The sequence below is a fragment of the Ursus americanus genome, chromosome 2 (assembly GCF_024610735.1).
Source record: "Ursus americanus isolate L20-20 chromosome 2, mUrsAme1.1.p, whole genome shotgun sequence".
In the NCBI taxonomy this organism is placed as follows: Eukaryota; Metazoa; Chordata; class Mammalia; order Carnivora; family Ursidae; genus Ursus; species Ursus americanus.
Genome location: NC_142128.1, coordinates 90,080,013 through 90,101,568, shown reverse-complemented (window position 1 = coordinate 90,101,568; position 21,556 = coordinate 90,080,013). Strand labels below are relative to the sequence as shown.

The window sequence follows — 21,556 nt, the reverse complement described above, 5'->3', positions numbered from 1 at the left end:
TAGGTTTACAATTTTATAAAGGAGGACACTCTACAGAAGTTAAGAGACTTACCAGCTAGTAGGTGGTGGAGCTGGGATTTCAACCCAGGCAGCCTGGCTCCGGGAGGTCAGGCTATTATCCACTCTGCTAAACTGCCTCTCAGTTAAAATGCAGGCATTGTGTATTATTAATTAGTTATTAGTCAAATCATGTAAATGGTAGCTGGGCAATCCTACTGAGAAAGGCAGAAACATTTTACTAGTAAGAGCTTGTCAACGACTGTTTGTGTGACCTTAATTGTCTGAAAAAGTTTTTTTTTTTTTTTTTTAGCTTTCCTACATACAAGGGGCAACAGTATAACCTCCCAGACTAACTAAGCATTTTAGTCTCGTGGCATCTTTGTTATGTTTTAGCAGAAAGGGAAATGAATCTTGCAGTAAATTTTGAAGGCTAATTTTATGTGTACCACTTTTAAACAAATGTTAAGGTGACATTGACCATTATCCCTTCAATTAATTTTTCCACAGTCACTTTAAAAAATAATTAAATGTATCCAGGCTATGCATTGGCAGTGTTCGGAGTCACACAGCTGCTTTTTAATAAGGATTATGTTTTCCCTCTAAGACTATACCTAAAGGGGCGCCTGGGTGGCTCAGTGGGTTAACCATCTGACTCTTGGTTTTAGCTTGGGTCATGATCTCAGGGTCGTGAGATAGAGCCCAGCATCGGGCTCTGTACTCAGTGGGGAGTTTGCTTGGGATTCTCTTTCTCCCTCTGTCTGTCCCCCCCATAAAATAAATAAATCTTTAAAAAAATATATCTGAAGTTATCACTGAGTTTGTTAGATACATACTTTACATTGAAGTTTGAGGGACACAGCTACCAGTAGAAGATAAAAGCTTCTCCCTTGCCCAAAATCCTACAGGCAAAAATGGGAAGAGGTGGGCCCTGTCTTAGAACTTATCCAGACTCTGTAGAGGTAATTTCTGAGCTTCCATTTGGGTTTGTAATGCCCAGAGTATACCTTTACTAGTCCTGTGGCTCAGCAGTTGATCTGCTTCCTGTGGGCACCTCATTGTGTTTGGTTTCAAGTGGAAGTTCCTTACCTTGTCCATTATACCAAGAACTTGAATTTTCTCTTTAGCTTATTGCTCATGATGTCATCTCAGAGACCTCTCTTCATGACAGCGGGCAAATGATAGGCCCCTGGAGTCTAGGAAGAGGTCAGATTTTGCTGCTTCCCTTGACATGAGGAAATCAAGAAAGGGAACTTGAGAAGAAAAAAAGTGGGAATATTATCTTAGCAATATTGAATTTGAAATGATGGCAAATCATTTAAGTTGTTTGGAGAGTGGGGGATGTTACTTGTCCATGGTCATATGACTCACAAGTGACAGACTGAGTATAAGAATCCAGAGCACTTAGCCCCCAAAACCACACTTCCCTCAGTCCAAACATCCTAAAACATGTCACAGGTCTAGGAAGCCTTTTTTTTTTTTTTCCTTTTCTTCTTGCAACTAGACAGAAAGAGATTTGGATTTATGTCCATTAAAATCCTATCCCATTGCCAGGACGTGTATTATATATGTATCTTCAGTGTGGTCTTTCTTGCCTCCATTTAGAAATACTGTGTTATGTTGGTCTTCTCCACTGTCTCTTTCAGCAGTGTTTTAAATCCAAAGTAGATTATATAGTCCTCAAATGTTGTCTTCTACTTTAGAATCTGTTTCAGAGAATACTTCCTGATCTTATTTCAAAAATTTCAGAGTCAATCTATAAACTTTTATTATGAGTAGTCAGACCACCTAATGCAGGATTCATTTCTACAATATTCCTTAATAATGTTCATCAGCTTCTATTTAGTGTGTGCTTACTACCTCACAAAGCATCTACTACATCATGATTGAAGAGTTCTTGTTACTAAACTATATCTCAGTTATAAAGACTAAATACTTGATTCTTAAGAACTTTGATCCACTAGTGCTAGTTTTACCTTCTAGAGCAGATATTCCAAACTGAGGCCCCAAGGGGGGATCCCTTTCAACATTGTATTTTGTTTTTAAAAATAATGAACCAACATTGGAGACACTGAGAGATTTTACATAAAAATCAGGTTTTCTGGCTTTTATTGAAAAAGAAAGATCTTGCAATATTGCACCTACATTCCTACAGGACAACAATGATATGGACCTGAGTGGGGGCTGCTTCCTTTAGGTGGGGCGTAAGTTCTGCAGTTGTCCACAGCCCTCCACTCCCTCTGGATTTCCACATCCTGTGGCTGTCACTAGCCATTAACTATCACACATGCACTATTGTTTTTCAAATATCTGGCTAGTTTCATACCCTTATGTTACCTTTCTGAATCCTGTAGGCATATTTATGGCCCCTATAATTAGGCAGCATTGAGTAAATATGCTCCTTCCTCTGCATGGAAGAGGTGCCTTTTGCCCCTTGCATTTCTTTAGTCTTCCTTTTTGCAAGATAGTAAATTTCAATTCCTTTAACCAAACCTTGTAAGGTACAGCTTCAAATGCCATCATTCCTCTGGACACTCCTTTAATTTGTCCCTCCTCCTTTAAAACATGGTACCCAGGGGGGTACCTGGGTGGCTCAGTCCATTAAATGTCTGACTCTTGCTGTCAGCTCAAGTCATGATCTCAGGGTCATGATATTGAGCCCTGTGTTGGGCTCCACAATGAGCGTGGAGCCTGCTTGGAATTCTGTCTCTCCCTCTCCCTCTGCTTCCCCCCTTGCTCGTGTGTTCTCTTTCTTTCTCTCTTTCTCTCTCTCTCTCATCAGTCAAACAAACAAACAAACCAACAAACCAACAAACAAAACACTGTACCCAGAACTGAACACAGTGGTGGAAAGCTGGAGCCATGGACTTCCATTATCTTTTTCAATTCTCAAGTTAAAGGCGTCTTCACAATCTGTAAACATTATAGGTTGAATGGGAACGGTGGACATTTTCTGTTTTGTTTGCACAGTATTCTTCTTTCCTCTTGGAGATAGTAGTCTTCTCTTCTCTTAGACCTGCTCCTTGCCATGCTCTACACTGGGAGTTGGTAACTGCTTATGAGACTTTGACCACAGAGATTCATCCCAGGGAGAGCACCTGTTATGAGCCAGGACAAGAAGACTTTTCCTGGGACTTTTCTAACCAGAGCTTGAAAATTTGGTTTCTGAGATTGTAAGGATGTAAGTTTGAAGCTACAGGTGGCCAGCCTTCATGCGTGTTGGAAATGCTGGTCAGAAACCAGCACACAGAGAGAAGCAGAGAGAAGAATCACAAGAAGAAATACCAGGAAGCATCACTGAAGTCCCTGATACCAGGCACTTCCAAGGTTGTCCTTTCCACATTTTGTTTTTTTAAGCCAGTGTATTCTTTTTCCTTCTTTCCCTTTCTCCATCCCTCCCTTCCTCCCTTTTCCCTCTCCTTCCATCTTTTCTTCCTTCAAAACTTTATTTGTGTATTTATAAAGAAAAAACACAGGACTGTATTATTTCCATCATTAAGGACAGGCCTTTGCAGCATAGCAGAGTGATTTCTGACAACAGGGTGGAGGCCATCAGTGAGTGGGTTCTGTAGGACCGTGATGACTGAGGCTCTTCCCAGGAGCCTCTTGAAGATATAGGGGTCCTTGTTGACTGACTTGGACTTCTTACCTTTCCTGCTCTTGGGGATCTTGGTCTGCATCACCTTCACATTCTCCAGCACTATGTTGCAGTGCTTGTCAATGGCCTTCACACAACACAGGAGCTCCTTGTTATTGCCACGGTTGATGGACCCTTAGGTGTTATTCCTGACTGACTGGGTGAGCATGGAGAATGGACTTGTGTTAAACTCCTCTTGCTCCCACTTTTGCAGCTCCTCCAGGGTCATCTCACTCTTGGGCTTGTTGGGTAGCTCATGGTGATGGTGGCTGTGCTCTCAGACCACTTATGTCTCCTAAAGAGTCTTATGCTAATTTAAATTACCTTTCTCTAGCTGGCAACCAAGCTAGAAAATATTCTCTGGCATATTGGGTGACTCACAGGTGATATGACTGTATGAATAAGCAAATGACTGCTTGGCTGAATGAAAAACTGGTTTCTTGCTAGGGTGGACCATGAATTTCCTTTGATTTCTAGTTCACAGCAACACTTTGGGACCACATATTTTGGGGAAATAATTATGTACTAAATTGACTTCAATTATGTATTGTATGTAAAGAATAGTAAATTAATAATAAATAATGGCTCAGTTTAATTGATTAGAATTTCAGAGTATATGGTTAGTCATGCCATGATCCCAGAATAGATAATAACTTAATCTTTGCATATTCAGGATTCTGCCTCATACTTATTCTAAGGATTACAAAACTCTGCAAGACACACACATTTTAGGCTAGTGGTTTTGAGCTTATCCTTGGGCTAGGAGATGTATAGTCAAACAAATCTTAGTGTATAAGAGGACAGGATTGTTTTGAATATCCTGATCTCTAGTTCTGTGGAATATTTGTGATCCCTCAAAAATGACTTTGAGCCCAGATCTTTCTTCCATCTGGGGAGGGGAGACCATGGTGGACATCTCCTTCCATCAGCTCTCTTTTATACTGCTCCCATCTTCAATTCACAAAAAGGAGTTCTGAGGCTGAAAAGACCCACTGTAAAGAGGAGAATTGTCTAAATTGGCCTTGTCACAATCCATCCTTTCTGGATAGTCAGCCAGTCCACGCTTTAATTTATTTTGTGGATGATAACCTTTGAAGTCTGTAAGTAAGTTACTGTCGCTCTCCTAGCTCATGGTAACTGAGCAAATACTTGCAACCTTTCCCTGGGTCTGAATCCATGATGTGTCTCTCTGTGTGTATGTATGGATGTATTTGGAGATCACCATGTTCTTTCAATAATAAATGAGAACACCCTGCTCTAGGTTTGAAATGTTTGCCCCTTTGCAATTTAATTAGAAAAAAGAATCCTAAGATAAATGAGTATGTGTTTGGATACACATAGATAAATGTACTCGAGTCAAAGGAAAAGTGACACTTTGGAAAAATTTCACATTTAGAAATATGTATATATATGCAGAAAGTTGTGAGGTTTTCGTTAACTTAGTAAAAATAGGATAATTTACCAGATGTTTTTCCCTCCAACCCCCTCTCCATTAGAGAAATTTCCTATGTGTTTTTTTCATTTCCAGGTATTAATGTTTCAAAAACAAGAAAAAACTGATGTTAGGGACAAACCAAACTAAACATACTGTAGTTTTACATTCCTAAACAAAAGAAAAAAGAGACTTTAGATCTGAAAGACCAAATGAAAAAACAAATTCAGTTTCCAAAACTTTTTTCACCCCAAGTTGATTTTTAAAGAAAATGTATACCTTTGAATATGTGTTCATATAGACATAACCAGTTGAGTTAGTTCATGCTTGATTTATGAGCTTTAAACTGTCTTACATTAGTAATTGCAATTTATGTCTATTTATCTCAGATTTCTTTTGACCAGCAACATGAATTTGGAAAATTTCTGGCTTAGATTAGAGGTACATTCTGTAGCCATGCAATAAATCAGATATAACCAGTTCTTGCTGGGGTTAACTTTTGATAATGACTCAATACCAATTTCCCCTAACGTATGTACATGATAGCATAAATCTAAACCATGGTTACCGTTGACGTCAACAATATTAATTGGCTAATGTCCTTGAGAAATCATCCTGTAGCAGCTCACTTAAAATATTGACGAATACGTGCTTTACTTTGCTAATAGTCTGAACAAATTGGTTTTCTATTATAGTATATTAGTACTTGGAAGGCTGCTGGGCTAGCATTAACTGGCTGTTGTCAACTGTACTCATTTCCAAATGTTAATCATAAAATGTTTGATGCCTCAGACAACATGCACATATATATTATAAAATATAAAGGAAATAAATACATACCCACTCGTAAAACCAAATCCAAAAGCTAAAAGCACAGAAGTAGCAGCAAAGCAAATTCCCAGAGTTGATGGAAAAGTCTTTTCTCACAGTTCCATTATCTCTTAAAAGATAGTTTTAATGTGGTTCTGATAAATATCTTCCTATATATTTTTTGTGATTCCCTTACTTGTTTCTTTTAGTTTGAATGGCAATTACAAACAAACAAGGGATGACAGAGCTTTGTAAGAAAATCTGTTATTGTTACAGAATTCTTCTGTGTGAAGCTGCCCTGTCCCTTCCTTCCCCATCTACGTCCCTCAGGCCACTCTTCTCTAACCCCCCAAATCATATCCTCTCTTTCCAAATAGATGAAACACAAAACTACAGGAACTTAAAATGGGAGTAAACAAGCTAATAATGAACTCCTGTACCCCTTGGCATTTGTAAAACCTTTTCTCTCTCGCTAATATTTTCCAACCAGACATGGGGAAGCCTTTCTCAAGGTTATGTACAAATGGTTGTAGAAGAGCCCAGAGACTTCCATTTCGTTCTTTGTAATAGAGAAGAGTGATTGCTTCCTTGACTTTGTGGCTCTGATCATTCTTTAAGTGGTTAAGTAAGAAGCAACAACATGTCCCTGAAGGAGAGCTTCCTAATGGTTTTTCTGTGGCCCATTGCCCTCTGGGGAGATCACCATCACAGCAGGTCACCATGGTAATGCCATATTCTTCAGCTTCCCTCTGAACCTTTTGTGATAGTGACGCCAACATCTCATTTATAAATTTAATGCACTGTGATGCAGCTTCACAGTTGCTAATAAAAGACAATCTTTCATGGAATAAATGAGTGAAAAAGTGATGAACATAGACTAGCATAACGAATAACTTCTGGTGTAAGTTCTCTTTTAAGTCTGTATGTAGCTATTTAAAAAAATAAGCAGGACGAACACTGTTAAATGTAGGGATGACCTATTAACCAACAACAAAAAAAGTGTGAGTTTTATTATCCAACATCTAATTCGAGACATACCAGCTGTCCACACCACTCTGTCAGAAGAATGGTTTGAGAGCATTAGGACAAAGTGATGACACCTCAGACAAGGGTCTTGTCTGTATTTCTTTACATTTAAATGGTATTAGAGAAAGTGATACTTGATATGGTGCAAGCAACTATCATACAGCTATAAGGATAGCGTTGGATTAGGTGTATTCTCAGTCATTCTTATGCACTTACTCTTTCCTTGAAATGGTTAATACAATTGATATGATCAATTGATAATTTTTTTCTTGGAAAAATTTTTTGTTGTTGAGTTATGCTAAATAGTGTTGTGTGTATTATTCTTTATAGTCTCCACCTCTGCCCTGTTTTACCCCTGATGAAATAGATACTGCATCTGGTCAACCTTTCAAGTAAAAAAAAAAAAATCCCTAGTTATGTTTCCTGTAGGATGGGTAAAGTACTAGGACAACAGTGCGGTCTCACCAGATAAAAGGTAGAAAAGTCCTGTAGAAGGCTTGTGCATGGCATGACTAAGTTGTTTTTCTTACATGCAACTTATTTCACATCTAATTGAATCATGATCCATTCTTGGATCTTCTGAAGTTTATTGTGTGGCTTCATTATTGAGAGAATTTTTTTAAAAAATATTTATTGACAGAGAGCACAAGTAGTCAGAGCAGCAGGCAGAGGGAGAGGGAGAAGCAGGCTCCCCACTGAGCAGAGAGCCCAATGCAGGGCTCGATCCCAGGATCCTGGGATCCTGAGCCAAAGGCAGGCGCTTAACCGACTAAGCCAACCAGGTGCCTCTACTGAGAGAACTTTCGGCATTCAGTTGCTTTGAGGAAAAGTGATTTGACTTGATCATGTGTCTGTGTAGTCTGCATCTCAGGTTTCTCTTCCAGGCTTGTCAGTCAAACTGGTTTATGTCCTGAGTATGAGACCCCTGTGCTCTATATCATAAACACTGACGAATAAACATATTGTATTAGTTTACTATGGTGGCTACAACAAATGACCACAAATTTAGTGGCTTAAAACAACACACATTTATTACCTTACAGTTCTGTAGGTCAGAAATCTGATACAGGTTTCACTGAGCTATACTGGTGTTAGCAGGGTGCATTGCTTCTGGAAGCTCTGGGGGGAGAATCCATTTCCTTGTCTTTTCTAGCCTCTAGAGGCTGCCCACATGCCCTGGCTTGTAGTCTTCTTCAATCTTCAAAGCTAGCAACGGTGAGCCCGGTCTTTCTTACCTCACATCACTCTGAAACTAAGTCCTCTGCTGCTTTCCACTTCCACTTTGAGAACTCTTTCATTACATTGGGTCCACCGGGATAATCCCGTGTAATCTCCCTATTTTAAGGGCAGCTGATCAGCAATCTTACTTCCATTTGCAGCCTTAAAATAATTTAACATAATTTATTTCCATAATCTGTTATGTAACGTGACATTTTCACACATCTGATCACTAGGACATAGACATCTTTGGTGGTTGTTCTTCTCTTTCCCACATGAATATAGAAAGAAGGATTTCAAGAGATGCTTAGTTAGTATTGTAAAACAATTTAAAACATAACTTGCTGGCTCTCACAATAAGAACAAAACCTTCTTAGTCAATATCTTCATTATTCCAGCATGAAGTTGACCTTGTTCTTGAGCAAAGAGTCCACTAATCCAATACTGTGAAGTGAGGAAGTCCTGTAAAAGTAGTCTGTTCATTTTAAGGTTTAGGCATAGGCATTCTGAAACGTTATATCCATGCTAGGGAGGCAAATGCTGCAGAAAGTCTTTTCAGAGTAGGAGTGGGAGTAGCTCTCCAGTAGCAGTTTTTGAGGGAGAAAAACATGGTAAGAAAGGAGTTGCACAAATAAGCATTAAACTCTGATTTTTAGGATCATGAACTAAATCTCTGTCATCTTCATGGGCTAAAAACCCACAGTATCAATGTCAGGGTGTAAGGAGGTAACTTGAAAGTTTCATTTCATATTTTCCTTTTCTCATTGGGCTGATCTCTGGAAATTGTGAAGGAGTGAGAGTTAATTTTTGATCTCTGATCTCTGTTATGGTCATTCTGCATTTACCCTTTATGATGCTCTGGACCATTGCTGGGGAAATTGGTTGATTGATAAAATCTTCAGTATACATGAAGGAAGGAATTTTTTTTTCTTAAAGATTTTATTTATTTATTTATTTATTTGACAGAGATAGAGACAGCCAGCGAGAGAGGGAACACAGCAGGGGGAGTGGGAGAGGAAGAAGCAGGCTCACAGCAGAGGAGCCTGATGTGGGGCTCGATCCCATAACGTCGGGATCACACCCTGAGCCGAAGGCAGACGCTTAACCGCTGTGCCATCCAGGCGCCCCTGAAGGAAGGAATTATTAAGGAGTCATTAGGGAAATAATACACTGAAAAAAATTAAGTGGTACAAAAGGGTATGTGATAGGAATAGCTCTCCCAGTCTAGACTCCTATGTTCTGTTCTAGAGAAACATTTTCCTGCATATTACTTTAGAAGCATCTGTTCCCTGTGCATTCTTTTAGAATGTTTCCATGCATACATACACATGCAGATATATAAATACATGCTCCTCCTTACACAAATGAAAGTATATAATAAACACTAGTTTGTATCTTATTTTTGTTCACTTAATATAGTTTGTAGAGCTTCACATATAAGCAGATATAGATTCCCTTTAGTCTTTTAATAGCTCACAGTAGTCATTTCAGCCTAGACTTTGTGCATTTCCAGGATGGAAGCCACATTTAAATGCTTAGCTACATTTCCTGATGCTGTCTAGCTGTTTTCTAGGAGCTAATCCAAGACAAAGATGCTATGTGTAGGAGTATGGTAGGTTGTATTAATATTCATAAAATAGCTTAATTTTCCCTTCCCTGTTGAAGGATTCTATATCCTTGAAGTAATGCACGGCCGTGTGATTTGCTTTGGCCAGTACAGTGTCAGAAATGTGACATTTCAAGGCAGAAGTTGTAAGGCCATCTTATAGAGTGCTGTCTATCTTTTCCCTCTTCCATAAAAGCTGTGTATGTCCCAGATGGATGTCACTCCTTCTGCTAGGTTATGGAATGAGCATGACATGGACCAGAGCTGTAACCTATAACCTATCCAGAATGGATGGTAGTATGAGTGAAAAATAAAACTGTTACCTTAAGTAACTACTATTGGGAGGTTACTTGGCACTACAGAATGACCTAGCCTATTCTGTCTGATACAGGGAGAAGCCTAAGGAACAGTCAAAGAATGTGACAATTTGTAATAAAATAGTCCTTCTGATTGTGAAATGGCTTTCCAGTGACCCTGTCTTTCCTAATTCCTTCCTCCCCAATTCATTAAATCAGTGACCAAAAACCCACTAATAATACAACATAATATTCATTGACACATATAACATTTTCATTCTATTTATCCATTTTATTATGTTTTCATTCTATTTCAACCACTTTTAGGCTATTTTGTCCCTAGATTTAAGTAATCAATATTTTTGTGCTTCAAAAACAAACAAAAACATACTGAGAACAAATGTCTGCTTCTGGCCATGATGGAGTCACTGGGTCCAGACTTCCCTTCCCACCATAAATAACTTAAAGAACTGAGCAGAATACATGAGGCAACTGTTTTGGATATTAGAAAAAGTAATGCAGGACTTTGACTTCTGAAAGTAGAGAAACAAGTGAGGTGGATCTCAGATTGCCCAACTTTATGCCTGGGGGCCCTTTCCTCACCCTGGTTCCAAGAGGGGGATCCCAAACAGAGCATTGCAGAATTGCTGAGTTGCAGAGATACATATTAGAGATCAGGAAGGTGAGGTTACTGGAACTATCAGGACAGACTACTGGAAAAGAGGCGGTTGCACAGGCAGCTTCAGAAATTTCATGGGGATTCCCTTGGGTCTGTTTTTGAAGACTTCACTGTGCACATATAGGGAGAAATGTCCCCCAAAAGCTAGGCTGGAAGATATTCATATTCTGAGAAGCCAGAGCAGAGAATCCTTGTTGAAAACTTGGGCCATTTGATGGAGACGTTAGAGGGGTTATGCCTTAATAGTGGAGCTAAACTAGCCATGGAGTAAAGACTACTCAGAGCTTAAAAACAGTTGTCAAAAGATCCAGCTGATCTTTAAGTAATGTAATTCTGTCAGAACAAAGTACAACACTCTTTAAAGGAAAACCACAAAATTCAGTATTCCACAATATAAAAATAACAAACTGCAGCATTCGGTCAAAAACTACAATCATGTGAAAACAGGAAAGTATAATCCATATTCAGTAAAAACATAAGTTGAAAAAAACATATCTGGAAATGACAGATGATTGAATTAATTAATAAGAATATTTAAATAGCTATTATACATACCATAAGTAGTTAAAGAAAAATTGAACACAATGATAAGAAAAATGAAAAATAGAAACTTTAGTTTTGAAAAACAAAACATCTGAAATGAAAAATCATTTGGTGGAATTCATAGCGGATTAGACATTGCAGAAGAAAAGAATAGTGAATTTGAAAACAAAAAACTATCCAAAATGAAGCATAAAGATTAAAAAAGAAACAAAAATGAATAGAGAGAGCCTCAGTAATTTTGGAAAAAATTTCAAGTAGTCCAGTGTATATGTAACTAGTGTTCTAGAAGGATAGGGGAGGACAAAAAAATATTTAAATAAATAATGGCTTGGAATACTCTAAATGTGATGAAAACTGTAAACCCACAGATCTGAAAAACTTAAGGAATCTCATACTTGCTGAACACAAGGAAAACCATATTAAGACATATCACATGACCAAATTGGTAAAAAACCAGTGATAAATAGAAATTGTTAAAAAGCAGGTGGAGGGGAAAAATAACATGGTGTGGATAGAGGAATGAAGATAACAACTACCATAATTTTCTCATTTGAAACTGTGAGAACAAGAAGATAATGGAATAGCATCTTGAAAGTGCTGAAATCAAAACCAAAACCAAAAACAGAACAAGAAAAGCAAACAAACAACAGTACCTGTCAAACTAGAATGGAAATGCTTTAAAATGGAGGTAAAATAATAACTCTTCAGCCAAACAAAAGTTAAAACAACTTGTATCCAGAACTGAGCTATAAAGATTATTAAAAAGAGGCAGAAATTTAGAACTATATACAGAAATAAGGAGCCCTACAAATTGCAAGCATATGGGTAAATTTAGCAGATATTTTTATTTTAAGATTTCTTCGAAAGATAATCAACTAGAGTCATTTGTTTTGTTTCTTAAATTCCATGTATGAGTGAAATCATATGGAATTTGTCTTTCTCTGACTTATTTCCCTTAGCATAATACTCTGTAGCTCCATCCACGTCATTGCGAATGACAAGATTTCATTCTTTTTTTATGACTGAATAATATTCCATTGTGTGTGTGTGTGTGTGTGTGTGTGTGTGTGTATACACACATCTATATCTTTTCATCAGTCGATGGACATTTGGACTCTTTCCATAATTTGGCTATTGTTGGTAATGCTTCTATAAATAATTATAGGGGGGAAAAAGAGAGAGGCAAACCAAGAAACAGACTCTTAACTATAGAGAACAAACAGATGGTCACCAGAGGGGATGTGGTTTAGGGGATGGGTAAAATAGGTGATGGGGATTAAGGAATGCACTTGCTGAGATGAGCACAGGGTGTCGTATGAAATGTTGAATCACTATATTGTACACCTAAAACTAATATTACACTGTATGTTAACTAACTGGAATTTAAATAAAAACTAAAAAAAAAGATAATCAAGTAAAGCAAAAATAATATTACATTTTGAGGTTTATAATATATGCAGAAGTAAAATATATAATAGCACAAAGGATCAGAGGGAGGAAATGGAAGCATACTGACATAAGGGGTGTAATAGCATTTGAAGGTATAGACTGTGGTAAGTTAAAAATGTATGTTTTAAACCCAAGAAGCAGCACACGTGCATCTGCACAAACCAAAAACTAAAAAGCATAGAGGTAGAGCTAATAAGCCAATAACAGTGATAAAATCTAATCAGAAAAGATATTTAATCCAAAAGAAGGCAGAACAATAGGGGAAAAAAGAAAGAATTAATGGGACAAATAGAGAACACTATCAAGATAGTCAGTTAAGCCTAATAACCATATCAACAATCATATTAGATGTGAACTCTAAACACTTCAGTTAAAGGGCTGACATTGTCAGAATGGATAAAACGATAAGAACTAATTTTTCTTGTTCTTTTTATGTTATCTAAAAAAAGTCTACATTAAATATAAAGTCACAAGTAGATTAAATGTAAAACGATGGAAAAAAATATACCATAAAGACACTAATCAAATGAAAGCTCCAACTGCTATATTAATATCAGGAAAAGTAGATTTCAGAGCAAGGTGTGTTATCAGGGTTATGATATAGAAAGAGCAATTGAAAAAATGCAACGCCCCAACAAACTAGGAATAGAAGTACATTTTCTTAACCTGACTTAATGGGACATTTTCAAAAAACTACAGTGAACATTATACTTAATTGGGGAGCAATTGAGTACTTTTCTACCTAAGATTGTGAACAAGTCAAGGAAGTTTCTTCTCACCACTTCTATCTAACATGTTATCCATGATCCTAGCTGGTACAATAAGGCAGGAAAAAGAAAGAGAGGGCATACAGTTAGAGAGGAGGGAGAAAATGTTTTTATTTCTGGATAACCTGATGGCTGTTATCGGCTGAGTTGTGTCCCTCAAAATTTGTGTGTTGAAGCCCTCACCTCCCAGCACCTCAGAATGTGACTGTATTTGGAGATAGGGCCTTTAAAGAGTGATTAAGTTAAAATGAGACCATTAAGGTGGACCACAATCCAATCTGACCAGTATCCTTTAAGAAGAGGAGATTTGGGCACAGAGAGACACCGGGAGCTTACATACACAAAGAAAACATGATGCGAAGACATAAGGGAAAGATGTCATCTCTAAACCAAGGAGAGAGTCCCCTGAAGAAAACAAATCTGCTGAGACCTTAATCTCCAGAACTGTGAGAAATAAATTTCTGTTGTTTAAGCCTCTCAGTGTGTGGTATTTGTTATAATAGACCTATAAAACCATTACAATGGTATTAAAAAGCCCTCAGTAATCTGAAAAAAAAAAGTGATTAGAACAAATAAGTAAATTTAGCAAGGTCACAGGATACAAGATGGATAACAAAATCAGCTGTGTTTATTCGTACTAGCTACAAATAATTAGAAGAGTGGACTCAAAATGCAATACCACTCCCGTAGCAACAAAAAATCATGAAATACTTAAGAATAATTTAGCAAAATAGTTTCGATATTTGTACAATGAAAACTACAAAGCGTTGATGAGAGAAATTAAAGAATAAATTGAGCGGTATCTCATGCTTATGAATCAAAAGTCTCAGTGTTTGTAAATCACATCTCCCCTACATTCATCTGTAGATTCAGTGCAATCCCAATCATGGTTCTTCTTTTCTGTATAAGTTGACATAGTCCTTCTACAATTTATATGGAAACGTAAAAGGCCTAGAATCGCCAAAAAAATTTTGAAAAAGTAAAACAAAATAGGAAAAGACTCGCATTACCTAATTTCAGTTGTTAGTACACAACTACAGAATTCAAGACAATGTGGTATTCATGTAAGGACAGTTCATGAAACAAAACAGAGTCCAGATAAAAGTCCACCACATATATAATCAATTGATTTTGACAAAGGAACCAAGGAAATTCAATGGGGGAAAGGATGATCTTTTAAACAAATTATACTGGAGCTAATATTCACATGGAAAAAAGCATTTGCTCTTACTTTATATAATAAACACTAATGTACTTGAAATGGATCATAGAACTTAATATAAGAGATAAAACTTAAAACTTCCAGAGAAAAACAGGAGAAACATCTCCACAACCTTGAGATAAAAATGGTTTTTTTTGACATATAAAACATAAAACATAAATTATGAATTAGATTTAAAATTTTAAAAATTAAAATTAAAATCCTTTCTTTAAAAGGTGAAGAAAAGTAAAATATAAGCCTCAGATTGGGAGAAAATGCTCACAGTATCTATATCAGGAAAGGACTTGCAGCCAGGATATATAAAGTACACTTATAACTTGATAGCAAGAATAAAGATGGCTCAATTAAAAGCAAAATATTTCACATCACTTCACAAGAGAAGATACATGGCTCATAGCACATGAAAATATACTCAATATTATTTCTCATCAAGAAAAGTAATTAAAACCACAATGACATACCACTATAACTCTTCTAGGACTGAAATTGTAAAAAATGACCACATGAAGTGTTGGGGAGACTGTGGAGCACCTGGAGCTTTCACACACTGTTGATGGGAATGCAACATGTTACAAACAATTTGGAAAACAGTTTGGCAGTTTCTTGTAAAGTTTAACATATACTTATCATATGACTCAATAATCCCATTTCAAGAGAAATGAAAACATGTCCACACAAAGAATGGCACATGAATTATTCATAACAACCTAAATCATAAGTCTCAAACTGGAAATAACCCAAATGGTGGCAAATTGTGATATGTCCATACAATGAATACCACTCAGCTACAAAAAGGAATTACTACTAATACGTGAAACAACATAAATGAATCTCAAAAACATTACACTAAGTGAAAGAAGCCAGATACAAAATAGTACTTATGCTATCATTGCATTTATAAGAAGTTGAAGAATAGATAAAACCAATCTAAAGGAGTAGAAAATAGGTCATTGGTCGGATGGAACAAGGAGTGGAGGACTTGACTATAAAGGCTACAAAGGAACATGTAGGTGATTGTTAGGGAGGTGGAAATAGTCTATGTTTTTACTATAGTGCTGATTATACATACACACACATTTATATTTGTCAAACTCATTAAACTATACACTTCAAATGGGCATTTTAGTTTATGGAAAGTTTTCTTCAGTAAAGTTGATCAAAATAGTTTTAAAAACCTTATTAAAACATAATGGAACATTTCAGCCTCTGTACAAATGAACAAGAGCAACATAAGAGGTGCAATGTTGAGTCAAAAGAACAGATCTCCCGGGCCCCAGACTGAGCACCAGTATCACCAGATGTTTTTCAGGAGGCCGATGAATTTTCACAATTTCAAGATATAGGTATAACCTGATCCTTCTACAAATTGTGAATGATCTTACTTATTTTTGCCCTCATATTCTGTAGCTCGTTGGATAAATTATTTGATTATTTTTCTAAATTTTCAAATAAAATTTTTTCTTACTCACCACCCACCCCAGCGTTTTCTTTTTTAAATACCAGCAACAAGTATTTCCCTGGTTCTTCAGCTGTTTCAAAGGGAAGATCTACCTCTTCTCTCTTACCTTCACAAGTTCTCACCCTCCACTTCTTACTGAATGAAACATTTATTGAAATGGAAAACACAACCTATGTTTTGAGAAAAGAAATCACACCAAAATATCAATAGAAGTTGGAAGATCTGTGAATCTTCTGTGAATCAGGCATGTTATGTTGGTCCAGTTGGCTAATCCCTCATTCCACAGACTCCCTTACTCTGACCTCAACTTCCTCATCTCCAAAAGGAAAAGGTAAATTCTACGAGCTGTTTTGCCTCTCAGAGTTCTTCCCTGAAAGACCTATAGAAACCTTACAAATACTCCGTCCTCATTTACATACTGCATCCTGTGATAGATAGCTGTCCACTTCTTGCTGGCGGCCCAGGAGGAGGAAGAGGATGCATTTCAAGCATCTTCCCGAGGCTCAACTAAAGACAGGCAACTGAAGTGAGCACATCTTGGAGGAGACACAGCCCTAACAACTTTCTCCAAAAAGCACGGCATACTTGCACTAAGGGCTCTCACACACATGGATCTCCACATGAATGGGCAAGAAAGGTTTATTACCACAGTTTTATGGATGACTGTCTTAAACCACAAGATACGCCTTGATCCTTCAGACCTTAACCTGGGTTACCCTCTGGAGTCTTTCCCTTCACCTTATGGATTTGGCATAAATCAAAACCTCAGTAGAGAAACCCCTTCAGGCTTCCAATCATTTGGACTCAGTCTCTGTTTCACTGCGGTTTAGGCTCATCACCAAAAATAGCATTTTGACAAAATATAAGACTGAAAAAAAGATGTATAAACTTATTTTTCCACAGCCGCCTTCATGGGTTGAATCTGTTTCAAGGAAAGTTTGGACTTTGCATAAAATCTTAGGTGTGGCCAGGACCAAAAAGAAGGCTCTGTGGGAATATGGTGGCGAAGATGACAGACCACAGAAAACTTCTTCCTCTGATGCATGTCTGTAGTAGGTTTTGCCCATTTCAGACTGGCCCCATGGGTGAGATATGCTTCCACAACCCATTAAAATGATCCTTATTCTGTGTACTAATCTTTGTTGAACTTTTAATGTACGTTGAGCATTGCTAAAGAGACAATGACTAATAACCTGGGGGCTCTGGAGTCTGACTGCCTTGGTCGTAATCTTGTTTTAGCAGCTCTGTGACCATGGGCAAGATATTCATGATATTCACTAGACTTTAGTTTCCTCATCAATAAAATGGAGAGAATAAAAAAAAAGCACCTTCAAGGATTAACAGAGCTAATGCCCATAAGACATTGAGCACAGTGTTTTGTACTTGGAAAGTCTTCTTTAACTGTTAGCAAATATCTTCATCATTAATTGAGGTAGAGAGACTTTAGTGGTAGATGTGAACAGAGCAGGAGTATTCTTTGGGGATCCCAAGGAAGGAGTGATTAGTTCTGACCTGGTTAATGGGGATGGCTTTTCAGAGGAGGGGACACTTCAGCTGCCCTGAAGCATGAGTGGGAGTTTGATAGCTGGGAACTGTAAGAGGGCATTCTGGTTGGATGGGTCAGCAGTACAGTCCCTACACAATCTCATCCAGAAGGATGTGATTGCTCAGACTTTTAAAAGGTAAAAAGCCACAAGCTCACAATGGGAGCAACTGTGGTGGAAGGACAACTAAGCTTCAGCTTATTCATGGACCTCCTGCTGAACCTAAACAGATTTCTCAGACCAGTGACTCATCAAGAGAACAAACTACATGTACCTGTTGCATAAACCCAGTGCTTTTGGTTTATTTTTATCTTGTTTCCCTAACCCCTCTTTGTTCCATTATTAATACCCAATGTCCTGGCGAGACAGGCTTTTTACACTTGTTATACATTTTTGTGGCCAAGAGAGTGCGTTCCTCTTTGCCCCATCCTTCTTTATGCCTTCTGGAAAAGTGGTCTTCAGAAGCTGTCACTTCTGCGCTTTGTTCCAGACTAGATACACAGCTGGAATTATCCTTTACTGAGCATTACATGGGGCACTTTCAAGGCTTTTTCTCACTTAGTCCTCACAACAGCCCTCTGAAGGTGACATTGTTTTCCCATTTTATGAAACTCAGTGGTGAAGCCACTGGCCAGCATCAGCCAGCTTGAATGTGAGGCACTCTGCTTGAGAAACTTTCTCTTGGGCTCACTCTCCTCACTAGACCACATGTGCTTGAGACACTCAGATTGGGAAGAGCGACTGTGTGGGGAAGGCAGAGCCCTAAAGCTATTTCTTTCTTCACATCTCCCTCAAGCTCAGGTCCACGGCTATTGAATGTTTCTTCACAAATGCTTCCAAGATTCCTGTTTCTATGCTTTGAAGTAGAGAAAGCTTAATTCCCTCCTCTATCTGCTTTCACGTATCTGAGGAAAGTTTTATCATTAATACCCTTATCCTCATCACTTACCATGGCCCCTTCTCTAGTCTATTTTTTTTTTTAAAGCAGCCTCCACACCAGGATGGAGCCCAATGCAGGGCTTGAACGCATGACCCTGAGATCAAGACCTGAGCTGAGATCAAGAGTCAGTGCTTAACTGACAGAGCCACCTAGGCGCCCCTATTTTTTTTTTTTTTTAAGGCAAAACATTTTTCATTTGTAAGCTTTGGTGTTGAAGGATGGCAGAGGCAAAGAAAAGCGAGTGACCATGTGACTATGTCCAGGAATCTGATTGGCTCTCAGAGGTCCCTGAATGTGAACCACTTTTATTTGTGTGGATGGTTTTCTCAGGTACTGAATAGTGACAACTTTCATCACCATTTCACTTTATTTTACTTAAGGAAAAAAAAAAATCTATTACCTGCCTTTTCAAGTTCCTGTTCTGTGATTTCTGGCACAAATGAAACTTGTGAAAGCCCTTAAATATTAATAAATTGAACTCACTCCAGCGTGAGCAATTTATCTACAATCCCCGGTCAACTCTTCCATTCCTACCATATTCCCATGTTTATAGCGACTCTTCCTCAACTTTCCTCGTAAACCAAGAGAATATTTCCATTAGTTAAAATGCTTTTTACTCATTAAGGAGCCAACACTGCAATGGCGTTTTTTCCTTTCTTCTCATGCCTGCTTGCTTTGACCGGTGGTGGGATTAATTGGGCCATGAGCAATCTCCTAAAAGACAGCAAATTGGGAGTGGCAGGTGGAAGGAGGAAAGCATGAATATTAATTAGCCAAGATTCCAACCAGAAGCCTTTTAATTATATTAAAACGCACAGGCCTGCAGGCAGTGAGATAGTTCCTGTTGTAAATCTGCCGGCAGACCATTACCTCAGCAATGTCAGTGCCTTTTAATGAATGAATATATACATTTCAAGTGGGGGAGAAAAAAATACTTTCCTGTTTATAAATATTAAAAGGAAAACTATCAATGTGAGGGGATATCCATGACAGCTCCTCTCAGGCTGAAGGTGTTTTGGGAAGGCGGGGAAGGCAGTCTCTCTAGACGGCTCATCCCAGGCTGTGAAACTGAAGCCTATAGCTAATACAGGGACTGATGCAATTAGAAACAGATGACTGGGAGCCAGGCTGAGCCAGCGGCTCCATGTCTCTGTAGGTCAGTGAGCGAGGCACGTAAGGAAGTTAACATTCACTTGTCAGGTCACTTAAGAACGATTTGCCACAGGAAACAAGGAAGTAAGGGGCCTTTGGTACTTGTGAACTTGAAGAAAGTATTTAAAGATTGAAGGGTGACCAGCTCCTGTCGGGGTAAGGGGCCATAGACTGAGGAGTGCTAGAATTCCAGAGTAACAAAGAAATGAAATTTGAGAAAGTGGATTTCAGAAGATGTAGAATTCCCTTGAGAATGTCCATGAAGGAAGTCAGAAATACAGATACAATGGTGGTGAGAATGGAACGGTGGGATGGGAAGGCAGGATTGTGTAGTTTTGGAATATAGGTGAGGTTTGGTGGGGTGAGGTCCAGAGCCAGTGACCAAGAAAGAATTCTTGAGATGTCTGGTGCAAAAAGGTGGTTTTATTGAAGCTTGGGGACAGCACAGGTGGGCAGAAAGAGCTGCTGCACAGGGGTTGTAAGGGGTGGCTGATTGTGTACTTGGGAGTTGGGGGTGGGGAAAAGGGGAGGTTTTCAAAAGGATTTTCATATGCCAAAGAAGACCTGCAAGATACTGGAGGCCTTTGCCTTCTTCAAGTTAAGGTTGCTTTCCCCTCTAGTAAGGCATTAACATTAAGACAATTGGGAGCTTCCTGGAAGAATGTCACATGTATCCTACCCAGGAGTGAAGGAGGGGTTGCAGGGTGTCAGCTTGTGCTTTGTCCTCAACTAGCCTTCTGCTCCCTCATCGGTCTCATCACAGATTACTTCTGAGCTGGTCATAGATTACCTCATAGACTCAAAGGCCTTGACCAACTAGTCCAACTCCCTCAACTTCAGAGAACTAGAAATAGGCCCAGAGGGGAAGAATGAGTCGTTTCAGAATGCTGGTTAGAAGGGAAATCCTATTTATTTACTTATCTACTCATCTATCTGGTTATCTACCCACGTACTTCCGTACTTGTTCATGTGTTAATATACTACTTCCTTCTAGAAAATAATATGCACATTTTACAGAAACTGAGAATCTTCATATACATGGCCATGATAATTCAACCCAAATGCAGGGAGTCTCTAAGGTCCACCTCAGTCTATTGGAATGTCAACAGAAAGACTGCAGAGCCTTTGTGGAGTCACCCTTGATTTTGGAAAGCTTGACAGGTGAAAAAAGAAACTCACCAGAAGGTACCTGAAAACTTTTGCATCTTGAAGTTTGGTATTATCTGACTTTGAAAGGAGCTAAGCAGAGGATAATTTTTTTGAGTGCAATTAAAAAATAACTCCATGCATTTGAAATCCAATTGAGGTTCCTTATGATTTCGAAAAGCTTTAGGTGCGCCTTTTCAAAGAAAAATCAGAAATCATCTGAAAGGGCCACGCTCCTGTTTATGAGCCTGTGTGTGGAAGTGGGTATGTAGAGGATCGATGAGGGCAAGTCCGAAGTTGATCTCATAGGGCAGTGGGACAGCATTCCCAGAATGGATATACATCTATCTCGTGGCATCTGCCTTCAGTTCGGGAGGAACTCAGGAGAGTATATGGATGACTTCCCACAGGAAAAGCAACTCAAGGATTAAGATTAATAGGAAAGCACTACTACTCTATTGTGATGATGTAAATATTTACACACATTTATCTAGAGAGCAGAGATTAGGCAGCCTCAAAACTTCTTTGAGATGCATTCAGTTTTGCCTCATGACTGTGAGACATAGTCATAGAACTTATTTGGTAACATTGAGGAGAAGGAAGAGGATGGTGAAGGTCACATGTTAGATGTCC

The 21,556-nt window shown here is 38.4% G+C and overlaps 1 pseudogene; it reads right to left on the bottom strand.

Annotated features, from left to right (window-relative positions):
- Positions 1–859: 859 nt before the first annotated feature.
- Positions 860–3,863, bottom strand: LOC123801361 (small nuclear ribonucleoprotein Sm D2 pseudogene; annotated as a pseudogene).
- Positions 3,864–21,556: the final 17,693 nt, after the last annotated feature.